This window comes from Oryctolagus cuniculus, chromosome 9 (assembly GCF_964237555.1).
Source record: "Oryctolagus cuniculus chromosome 9, mOryCun1.1, whole genome shotgun sequence".
In the NCBI taxonomy this organism is placed as follows: Eukaryota; Metazoa; Chordata; class Mammalia; order Lagomorpha; family Leporidae; genus Oryctolagus; species Oryctolagus cuniculus.
Window position 1 is genome coordinate 87,106,108 of NC_091440.1, and position 12,253 is coordinate 87,118,360.

A 12,253-nucleotide genomic window follows, 5' to 3' on the forward strand; every position below is an offset into this window, starting at 1 on the left:
TCATCATTGAAAAATTTTTTAAAGATTTATTTATTTATTTGAAAGAGATACACAGAGAGAGGAGAGGCAGAGAGAGAGAGAGAGAGAGAGAGAGTCTTCCATCTGCTGGTTCACTCCCCAATTGGCCGCAATGGCTGGAGCTGTGCTGATCCGAAGCCAGGAGCCAGGAGTTTCCTCCGGGTCTCCCACACAGGTGCAGGGGCCCAAGCACTTGGGCCATCCTCTACTGCGTCGCAGGTCACAGCAGAGAGCTGGATAGGAAGTGGAGCAACCAGGACTCGAACCGACGCCCATATGGGATGCCAGCACTGCAGACAGCGGCTTTACCCGCTGCGTCGTCATCATTGAAATTTTAAGCATATTCTTGTGGCTTCCTCTCACTGACTCTATTCTCAGCCCCTCAAACTCAACAGATCTGAAGCTGCTCCCCCAGCCACTCTGAGGATCCTATTGTCGCTGGAGCAGTGCCCCATCCACCCAGCTGACTCAGCCAGGGCTTCCTCCCTCTCGCACCCTCTGCATCCATTTAAAATTTCCTGTGTTAGTTTTCTGCTTCATGACTACAACAGAACACCCGAGAAGAGCTGTGTAGGAAAGAAAGAGAAGCCTCTTTAGCTCGCAGTTTTGGAAGCTGGACATTGACATGGTTGGATGCAGGCTCTGGTGGAGGCCCCAGGGCAGACGGTCCAGGGACAGCATGTGCAGAGGAAGGATGCTGTGGAAGCAGAGAGAGGGGCGCAGTCCAAACTCAGGCTTTTAACAGCCCTCTCACAGCAACTGCCTGCTGAGGGGTCAGCACTGCCGCTGGGAAAGCGGCGGAGGACGGCCCCGGGCATGGCCCCTGCCACCCACGTGGGAGACCTGGATGGAGCTCCTGGCTCCTGGCTTCTGCCTGGCCCAGCCCTGGCTGTTGGCAGCCATCTGGGTTGTGAACCAACAGATGGAAGATCGATCAATCTCTCTCTTTCTCTCCCTCTGCCTTTCAAGTAAATAAAATACTCTTCTAAAAAAAACCTGCCTTCTAAGGGCCTGCTGTGAGTGACCTAGGAACCTGCTACCAGGCCCGCCTTCTGAAAGTGTCACCACCTCCTGATAGAACCAGCCGGGGGACCAAGCCTCTGACACGTGGGCCTTTGGGGGCCACTCAGTATCCAAACTGATATTCGAACCCTGGCATTCATCCCACTGCTGTCACCAGTGTTCATCACTATCATCAAAATACCGGAGGCAGCCTATCTCTGTAAAGAAACCAGGTTTATCTTGGCTCTGGAAGTTCCCAGTCCCTGATTAGGTGGGCACCACTGGTTTGGGACATGGTGACAGTGTTCCTGTTGGCAGAGTCCCGAGGTGGCACAGGGTATCACATGCAAGAGGCAGGGAGCACCAGGAGTCAATCATGGGCGCTCCACCCTGATGACCGAATCAAATCTAACCACTTCTGAAGGTCCCCACTCTGTGCACTATCACTGGATCACATCTCCTCTCTCAGTATTATTAACATTAAGACTCACATTTAAATCCCTGAATGAGTTTAGGGGTCAAATCCTACTCAAACCGTAGCAGCCCATCAGTGTTGATTTTTTTTAAGATGTATTTATTGGCCGGCGCCGTGGCTCAATAGGCTAATCCTCCACCTTGCGGCGCCGGCACACCGGGTTCTAGTCCTGGTCGGGGCGCCGGATTCTGTCCCGGTCGCCCCTCTTCCAGGCCAGCTCTCTGCTATGGCCAGGGAGTGCAGTGGAGGATGGCCCAAGTGCTTGGGCCCTGCACCCCATGGGAGACCAGGAAAAGCACCTGGATCCTGGCTCCTGCCATCGGATCAGCGCGGTGCGCCGGCTGCAGCGGCGGCCATTGGAGGGTGAACCAACGGCAAAGGAAGACCTTTCTCTCTCTGTCTCTCTCTCTCACTGTCCACTCTGCCTGTCAAAAAAAAAAAAAAAAGATGTATTTATTTATTTGAAAAAGTTACAGAGAGGCAGAGGCGGAGAGAGAGAGAGAGAGAGAGAGAGAGAGAGAGAGAGAGTCTTCCATCTGCTTCTTCATTCCCCAAATGGCCGCAACAGCCAAAGCTGTGCCAAACGGAAGCCAGGAGCCAGGAACTTCTTCCAGGTTTCTCACATGGGTGCAGGGGCCCAAGGACTTGGTCCATCTTCTACTGCTTTCCCAGGCCAGAGAGCTGGAGTGGAAGTGGTGCAGCCAGGACTCGAACTGGCTTTACCCACTGTGGCACAGTACCGGCCCCACTGTTGATTTACATCCCCATCTTCAGGTGCACCCGAGGAAGGCCTTGGTCCCCTAATTCCCCAGTCAGCTGTGACTACAGGAAGGAGAAAGATTTTGCACAATGGGGATAGGCTTGGGGGAAGAGGCAATGACGCAGAATCCAGTCATTTTACAAGTCTCTCTCTCTGTAACATTTATTTGTTTGTCTGAAAGAACCACAGAGAGAGAGGGAGAGAGATATTTCCCATCCACTGGTTCACTCCCCAGATGTCCGCAATGGCTGGTGCTGGGCCAGGTCGAAGCCAGGAGCCAGAAGCTTAGACCAGGTCTCACATGTGGGTAACAGTGGCCCAAATGCTTGGACCATCTTCTATTGTTTTTCCCAGGCCATTAGCAGGGAGCTGGATCAGAAATGGAGCAGCTAGGACTTGAACTGGCAACCATATGGGATGCTGGAGTCACAGGCAGCAGCTTTACCTGCTACACCACAATGCCAGCCCCAATGTCTCTCTTTTTTTTAAAAGACTTTATTTATTTATTTGAAAGGCAGAGTGACAGAGAAAGGAAGAAACAGAGAGACAGAGAGAGAGAGGGAAAGAAAGAGATCATCAATCCGCTGGTTCACATCCCAAATGGCTGCAGTGGCCAGGGCTGGGCCAGCCTGAAGCCAGGAGCCAGGAACACCATCCAGGTCTCCCACACCAGTGAAGGGGCCCAAGCACTTGGGGCATCTTCTGCTGCTTTCCCAGGCATATCAGCAGGGAGCTGGGTCAGAAGCAGAGCTACTGGGACTTCAACCAGCACTCCCATATGGGATACTGGCCTTGGAGTGGCTTAACCCACTGTGCCACAACATCAGCCCCTACAAGTCTCTTCCTAAACTGGAGGTATGGTGTGACAAGAGTGGGTGTCGTTACAGCGGTGACTGCCCAGAATCGTCTCGAATGTGGACTCTACTGGAAAGTCTTCAGCGTATCATCTGTTTTATCCCACCGGTACTTTCATCTTCTGATGCCAACTTCCAAATTGGTCTGGTACGGCCGAGATAACTAGTGAGGGTCAGGCAAGGAGCCAAGATATCATAGCTGAAGCACACATTTGACATAACGAGGCGGGCTGACCACAGGCTCTGCTGCTGCTTTTACAGGCCCTCTGGTGTCCTTAAAAGGCCTTGGGTTGGACCTCAGTTGCCCCCTCCTGCTCAAGTGTGACTTTGGGGAACTCTTCCCCAACCTGATTGCTTCATCTGCAAAATCCCTGCCATGGGTGTTAGAGCATCGCATGAGATCTTGGCAACCTCTCTCTGTCTCAGCCTCTGCGTCAGTCAATGGAGGATAATAGTCCAAAGCAAAAGGCATGGCCAAGCAGAACTGCTCAGCACGTGTTAGCTCTTGGATGGCAGGCATTTGACCTATCAGTTAAGGAGCTGCTTGGGATGTCCACATCCCATATTGGAGTGCCTGGGTTCCAGTCCTGGCTCTGTTTCCAATCCCAGCTTCCTGCTAATACTCATGCTGATGGCCCAAATAACTGTGTCCCTGTCACCCACAGGGGAGACCTGGATTGAGTTCAGCCTGACCCAGCCCCAGCCATTGCAGGCATCTGGGGAGTAAACCAGTAGATGAGATTCTCTCTCTGTCTCTCTCTCCTCTCTTTTTTTTAATGTTAACTCTCATCACCACCATTGCTATGATCTGTGTGAATACCTCTGTCAATCACAAAGAGTTACTCATGTGGAAACTGACCTGATAGTCTCAACTACTGGCCCAGACAAAAAGTGAATGGAGGGATGAGCACAATTACATTGCCCAAGGGCAGCCCAACGTGAACTGGAAGACACAGTTAAAATGAGTTTCCTCCACCTTGCTTCTAGATTGAGTAAGGCAGATTCTCACCCCCTCAGCTACATTCTCACCATGCCGTTGATTCTCAGGAACACGCGGGGAGTCGCTGAATGTCTGGCGGGACCCGCAGGCCATCACCCAGGTCTCCATCCCTCACACTTCTCACCCTTTCTGGCGTCTGTCCTTGGAGCCTCCCCACCCCCTCCCCCGGCTTCGCGGGGACGTTTGCGTGTCTGGAATCGCCTGACGGACAATGTTCAGACCTGGTACCACTTTGCCTCCTTGTTTATCAGCTCATCCTGGCTGCTCTAATTAGCCCTCCTCTCACTTGGTGGGACCATCGCATTTTCCTGCAGCCGTAATTGCCCAGCTAGGGTCCCATCGCAGGCCTGTGCTTAATCACTGCCATCCACTTCAAACCCATTTTAGCCTGCAGTGGCTGGATTCCATCTAGTGAGCGAGGCTTAATTGCTCTCTGATTACCGCAGGGTCAGGCGCGTGAGTGTTCACTGTTTCCATCCACAGAACAGGCAAGACTTTTGTGTTGGCTCATTTTCTCACACAGCTTTTTCTCTCTGAGCCACCAGAGATGCCCCGGAAGAGGGGATCAGGCTCCCTCAGGGACTCCTTGCTCCATTTCTTGAAGGCTGCTTGGCTGACTTGAGGGCTACAGTTCACCCATCTCTCTTCTGCACTGGAGCCACTGGCCCCGGGCTCAGGGCACTTGTGTGGGCTCTCTCCCTCCAGCCCCTTTCCCACGCTACTGCTAAGGGATCCTTCCAGGTGCCTCCACGGCAAATGCAGCAGCATCCTGCAGCCCTCTGGAGAAAACCTCAAGGTCTCCTGTACACTGGTGAGGCCGCAGAGGACCAGGCATTACCTTCTGGCCTCATTTCTCCCCACTTCCACTCCATGTCCAGGCCCGCTGAGCTGAGCTAGCTTGATTTCTTGCTTTTTAAGATGTATTTATTCACTTGAAAGAGCCACAGAGAGAAAGGTCTGGGGGTGGGAGGGGGGGACATGTCTTCCATCTGATGGTTCACTCCCCAGATGGCCACAACAGCCAGGGTTGGGCCGGGCTGAAGCCAGAAACCAGGAGTCTGGAGCCAGGAGATTCATCTGGGTCTCCCATGTGGGTGCAGAGGCCCAAGGGCCATCCTCATTTTTTTCCTTGTCCTTATTCCCTAACAGTAAGGGAAAACCACTATTTACACAGCATTTAGACGGTGTTGGCTATTATAAGCTAGCTAAAGGTGATGCAAAGGCTGCAGGAGGAAGTGTGCAGGTGCTGTGCGTACTACTCCATTATATAAGGGCCTGGAGCGGCTGAAGAGTCTGGCATCAGCAGGGGGTCCTGGGCCAATTCCCTGGGGATAGGCGGGCCCGCTGTATTGTCTCCTGGTTTGTGTCACTCTCTCCCTCCTGCCGCCTGCCGGCCCTCAAAGCTTGCAACTGCTTGTTCAGCCATCAAGGGGCAGTATGGGACTCACTTCCCCGGAAGAGCTCCTCAGACCTGCTGTAGTCAGCAGCCAGCTGCGCCCGCCCCTTCTTCTTCTAGGGCGCTCAACACTTCCCTCCTGCGCTGCCCCTGTGTGTTCACTTCCTCTTCCCCGACAGCAGGCTAACTTGTAGAGCCGTCTCCAAGCACCTCACGGGGCTTGGAACACTGTAAGTGCCAACAGATATTTCTGGAACGAAACAAGCCATTTCTCACCACTGCTATGAAGCAGTAGAAATAACACTGCAAGTTGCCTGTCATTTCCTTTAATCAAACGCTTACTGGTCCACTTAACTTTGCGTATGAAATGCTCATTCTTGGTGTGGCCCAAAGACTGAAGTATTGTTTTCCAGCATGCCAGTGCTTCTGGTTCTTTCACATATTTCTCAGTCCGATATCTCCTGTGAACTAACCTTGATAGAGCCCTCTCCTTTTCTTCTCCATCACAAAGACCAATTTTTGACCAGTTTCTGTACCAAGCGCTTTAAATATACCGTCTCATTGAGTCCCCTCCCCAGAGTTTGTGAGGCAGAAACTGTTGCTCCCACTTCTGGGCAAGGAACCCCATGTCAGGCTGTGGGCAGGGAGTGCAGTGTCAGCTGGGTGGGGGCCACCCATCTGCTAGTTCATCCCTAAGGTCCCGTCCATGACATCTTCTTGTCCCACATCTGCGAGTCCCAGACAATCCTGTTGAATATCTCCCTTACTGATATAAGTACAGGTGTTTATTTATCAACAACATTATCCCATTTTAGAGTGAAACTCCTGGGGCTCAGTGCCTTCTGTAGCGATGCTGGTTCCAGTCCCGGCTGCTCCACTTCCAATCCAGCTTCCTGCTAATGCACCTGGGAAAGCAGCAGACAATGGCCCAAGTGTTTGGGCCTCTGCACCCACTTGGGAGATCTGGATGAAGCTCCTGGTTCCTGGCTTCAGGCTGGCCTAACCCAGGGTTTTGCAGCCATCTGGGGAGTGAACCAGTGCATGGAAGATCTCTCTCTGTCTTTCCCTCCCTCTCTGTAATTCTGACTTTTAAATAAATAGTCTTTTAAAAAAAGAGAGAGAGAGAAACTCCTTCCCTGTTTGAGACTAGAGAATCATTTATAGTACTTACCTTTAGCACAGGACAAGAAAATGTCAATTTTTAAAATCCTCTTTGAGACACTCCCACCCAGTACAATTATCCACCCTCCTTAGCAAGCTGTGACCTGGGGGCTGGAGTGACTGACAGCTGTCTTGGCTGCAGGTGAGTGAGAACACCTGTGGGACTGTGCTGTCTCCAGGCCAGACTGCAGGCTACATCTTGTATTTCTGAAGCTGGGGTTGTCTGCTTCTACTTCCTCCATGGTTTGGACTCATTAAGGAGTGCACCGTGACCCTGAGACCTGTGTGAGCATGCACGTTTGCCATCATTTCTTTCCCCCCAGACACACAGTCACACACACTGCCAGTAGCCCTCTTCTCTCTGACCCGAGATCCCCGCCAAGTCCCCCTCCTGCTCAAAAAGTGGCAAGGGGGCATTCTGTCATCCCTTGGCTAAGCAGCACCAAGCAGGGCCTGACAAATAACTGCTGAATGATTGGGTTAATTTACGGTGGGGAGGTTGCTGGGGGACAGACAAATGAAGGGAGCAGACTGCACGCAGGTGCTTCACCTGCCAGTGTCCTAAATCACAAAGCCCTGGGTTCTGCAGGCATCAGACTTCACCGGGATTCTCACCAGGACAGAAAGATAGCTTTTTCAAATCAGCCCTCCCAGAGAGAAGGGGGCAGATCCTGCAGGGGCAGGTTCTCCCTCCCTTGGAGCTTGCAAACCCCTGGTTGTGTCTTATTCCAAAGTCCCTGTTTAGAGGATTTTTCAGCTTCTACCTTGATCTGACCAGCAGTGCAAGACAAAAGGATCTGATGCAAGCACAGGGTCCTCTCGCTGCAGTCCTTTCTTGCTGGTCTCTGGGACCAGCTTCAGAGACAGGAAGCCTCTCTCTTCAGAAGGAAGCAGCTACGGAGAGCGGATGGGATGGGCGGGGTCTCTGGGCTCCTTGCAACCTCTAGGACCTGTCTGGGACCTTGCTGGATGGATCCTGGAGAAACACTGTTCTCCTTTGCATAACGCAAACTTGCCCCAGCATCTGAAACAGACCTCTATTAACATTCACGTTACCTGTGGAGAAGAGAAAATAGCTGGTTCAAGCAAATATGGGAACGGTTGTCCCTCTCCTGTCTGCTCTGGCCGCACTGCCTTCCAGAGGAAGAATGGAGTCTAAATAGAAGACGCCTGGCCTCTGTCCATCTGCACGTGCAATGGAAGGGAATGGTTCTGCGTGGCTTTTTCCTTCAAAAGATCTTCCGTCATTCTTTTTTTTTTTTTTTTTTTTGACAGGCAGAGTGGACAGTGAGAGAGAGAGACAGAGAGAAAGGTCTTCCTTTGCCGTTGGTTCACCCTCCAATGGCTGCCACGGCTGGCACTCTGCGGCCGGTGCACCGCGCTGATCCGATGGCAGGAGCCAGGTACTTATCCTGGTCTCCCATGGGGTGCAGGGCTCAAGCACTTGGGCCATCCTCCACTGCACTCCCTGGCCACAGCAGAGAGCTGGCCTGGAAGAGGGGCAACTGGGACAGAATCCGGCGCCCTGACCGGGACTAGAACCCGGTGTGCCGGCGCCACAAGGCGGAGGATTAGCCTAGTGAGCCGTGGCGCCGGCCTCGTCATTCTTTTTCCCAACAGAGTAAGGGTTAAAGAAATGGATTTATAGGGCATTTCCTGTAGCACATGAAGAAAAAACTATATACCACACACCAAAAACTCTTCCTCTGTTACTCTGTTACTGCTGCATTCTCCTCTTACTCTTGGTTTTACTTTCCATGGTTTCAGCTATCCATAGACAAGAAGCAGTCCAAAATACTACATGGAAAATTCCAGAAATAAACATTTCATAAGTTTTAAATTGTGTGCTGTTCCCCATCATCCAGCTCTATCTCAGCCAGGATGTGCCTCGTGCCTCCTCGTCCAGGGGGTCCACTCAGTGTATGCTACCCTCACGTGAGTCCCTTCATGGGCTTTCCGGCTATTAGAGCAACCACTGCAGTATTGTAGTGCTTGTGTTTAAGTAGCTCTGATTTTACTTAATTATGATCCCAAAGGGCAAGAGGAGTGATGCAAAGAAGGCAGAAGAGTATAAAACAGAATGACAGGTTAAGTCTGGTACCTGGTGGCAATTCTGAAGAACTCAGAGGAACAAGTCTAGTATGTGTGGGGTTCAGCACTCTGCAGTTTCAGGGGTCTGGGAGCCTGTCCTTGAAGGTTAAGCAGGGACTGCTGTGCCCCTGTACAACTGGGAGGAGCAACTCTGGGGTCTTTACCCAGAAAATACCCTAGACAGAGGTAAAAATATTGTAAACAGCTTCATGGAATTTGGACCCAGGATTAATTCCTGCTCCAGAGATGAGTAGAAATGACTTCTGAAGAAAAACACTTGAGGGCCAGCGCTGTGGCGAAACCGGTAAAGCTGCCTCCTGCAACGCCATGTCTCCTATGGGCACCAGGTCAAGGACCGGCTATTCACTTCTGATCCAGTGCTCTGCTGTGGCCTGAGAAAGCAGGGGAGATGGCCCAAGTCCTTGGCCCCTGCACCCACATGGGAGACCCGGAAGAAGCTCCTGGCTCCTGGCTTCAGATTGGCGCAGCTGCAGCTGTTGTGGCCAATTGGGGAGTGAATCAGCAGACAGAAGACCTCTCTCTCTCTCTCTATGCCTCTCCTTCTCTCTGTGTAACTCTGACTTTCAAATAAATAAATAGATAGTCTGCTTGGGATGCCCTCTTCCCATGTGACAGCCTGGCTTTGAGTCCCAGCTCTGCTATCGAATCCAGCTTCTTGCTAATGCCCACCCTGGGAGGCAGTGGCTGACGGCTCAAGTACTTGGGTCTCTGCCACCCACTTGGAAGACCCAGAATCAGTTCCTAGCCCCTGTTTTTCAGCCTATTCCAGTCCTGACTGTTATGTGCTTTGGGGGAATAAGCCAGGGAACAGGAGATTTCTCTCTCTCTCTCTCTCTCTCTCTGTCTCTCTGCCTTTCAAATAAAATGAAAATGCATACGTACCCCACTAACACATAGGATAGCTGAGAATACACAGAGTCAGCAACTTCATTTGGAACTTTGGGTCTTTCTGTTGTTCTTTGTTGTCACAATGTGACGTCCTGGAGCCAGCAGCAGCTCCCGGGGGGACTCCTCAGCGTCCCTGAGGGTGGGCAGCCAAGGAGAGGCCGCAGTGTCATCTGGAAGGATGCCTGCCCTGCCGTGGGATGCTTGTCATGGTGAGTCCTGCGCACAAGCATGTGGCTTACTTCCTGGATCCTTGGCCTCCCACCAAGACTTACCATTTCCCATGTGCTCACTGATCGCTACGGAGACATCTGTTTGTGGTTTCAGGGACAATGAGGATGAGTCTGTATATATAGGTATTCCTCCACATCCTTAGGGGATTGGTTACAGGACTCTCTGTGGATACCAAAATCCATGGATGCTCATGTAAAATGACTCAATATTTGCATAGAACCTACATGCATCCCCGTCCTATATTCTTTTTTTTAAAGTTATTTATTTATTTGAAAGGCAGAGTTACAGAGAGAGGAGAAACAGATCTTCCATTTGCTGGTTCACTCCCCAAATGGTTGCATTGGCCAGGGGTGGGGCAGGCCAGGCTGAAGCCTGGAGACAGGAGCTTCTTCTGAATCTCCCATGATGTTGGCTGGAGCCCAGGGACTTGGGTCATCTTCTACTGCTTTCCCAGGTGCACCAGTATGGAGCTGGATTGGAAATGGAGCAGCTAGGACTCAAACGGGCATCCTTATGGGATGCTGGTGCTGCATTAACCCTCTGCACTACAGCACCAGCCCCTTTTTATTTTTTTAATAATTAGTTTTGAAATTTGATTTACTTATTTTCAATTTATTTGAAAGGCAGAGAGAAAGAGATAGAGATAAATCTTCCCATACACTGGTTTACTTCCCAATTGTCTATAACAGCAGGGACTGGGCCAGGCCAAAGCCAGGAATCCGGAACTCAACCGAGGTCTCCCATGTGGATAGCAGGGACCCAACTACTTGTGCAATCACCTGCTGCCTCCCAGGCTGGACTGGAATCAGGAGTGGAGCAGAGACTGAAACCCAGGCACTCCAGCTTGAGACGTAAGTGCCTCAAGCAGCATCTCCATCACTGCACCAAATGCCTGCCCATCATATATGTTTTAAGTCATCTTTAGATTGATTATAATGCCTAATACAATATAAATAGTTGTTACATGGTGTCACTTAGGGAATAGTGACAAGGGACAGTCTATACAGGCTCAGTAGGGACTCAGCCATTGTGGATTCAAGAACAGACATAGTGCACAAGGAGTGGGAGGGAGGTGACCGCTGCTGAACAGGACACTGAGGACCTGTGAGTGGCAGGAGGCCACAGCAGGACGTGCCTGCCCACTCCGCACCTAGCCGCCCCATTCACAGGGATCCAGCATCATGCTCAGTGCATGGCAAGTTCAAGGTTTGCTTTTTGGAACTCAGTGCAATTTTTCTCCTTTTTTTTTTTTTTTAAACCTGCAGTTGGTTGAATCTGTAGAATTGGAAACCCTGGACATGGAGGACCAACTGTGACAGCGGTGATTCTTTTGGAAGTTTGTTGGGAATCACCCTGTGACGTGCTGTGCCGGCTCCAAGCTGATGCTCAGGGGACGATGCAGAGCCCTTGAGCTGCCACTGTCTGAAAGGGGCTGAGACAGCAGTGGCCAAGTGACGTTTTAGTGCTAAAAAGTTCAAACATGAGTGTGCGATCACTCCTTGCTTGTCACTGGGTTGAAGAAGAAAGACCTTATGTGAGCATTACTTATGTCTTCACAAACTTCTCATTAAGCTTCCATTCAGCTTTTTTTTTTTTTTTTTTTTTTTTTTTTTTTTTTTTTTTTTGCTTAATAAATGGAAGTATTGGGGCTGGTGTTGTGGAACAGTGGGTAAAGCTGCCACTTGTGAGGCTGGCATCCCATATGGGCACTGGTTTCAGTCTCAGCCACTCAACTTCTGATCCAGCTCCCTGTTAGTGGCCTGGGGGAGCAGTGGAAGATGGCTCAAGTGCTTAAGTCCCTGCCACCCACATGGGAGACCTGGGTGGAATTCCAGGCTCCTGGCTTCTGCCTGGCCAGTCTCACACTTGTGGCCATTTGAAGAATGAACCAGCAGATGGAAGATCTCTCTCTCTCTCTCTCTCTCTCTGCCTTTCAAATAAATAAATAAATGGTTTTTTAAAAAACGATTTATTTATTATGTATTCAAAAGTCAGAGTTACAGAGTAGAGAGAGAGAGACAGAGAGACCCTCCATCCTCTGGTTCACTCCCCAAATGACTGCAATTGCCAGGGCTGGGCCAGGTTGAAGCCAGGAGCCAGGAGCTTCATCTGGGTCTCCCACATGGGTGCAGTCACACCAGCAAGTGAACTGGAAGTGAAGCAGCTGGTACCAGTGCCCACATGGGATGCCAGCATTGCAGGTGGTGGCTTTACCCACTACACCACAGTGCTGGCCCCCAAATAAATCTTTTTTTTTTTTTTTGATCAAAGGATGCAAGTCTTGGAGAAATTTGAGAATGGTATCCTTGAGTGAAAATTAAGAACAGTTATTTTGAGCAACAAAGAACCTTTTATT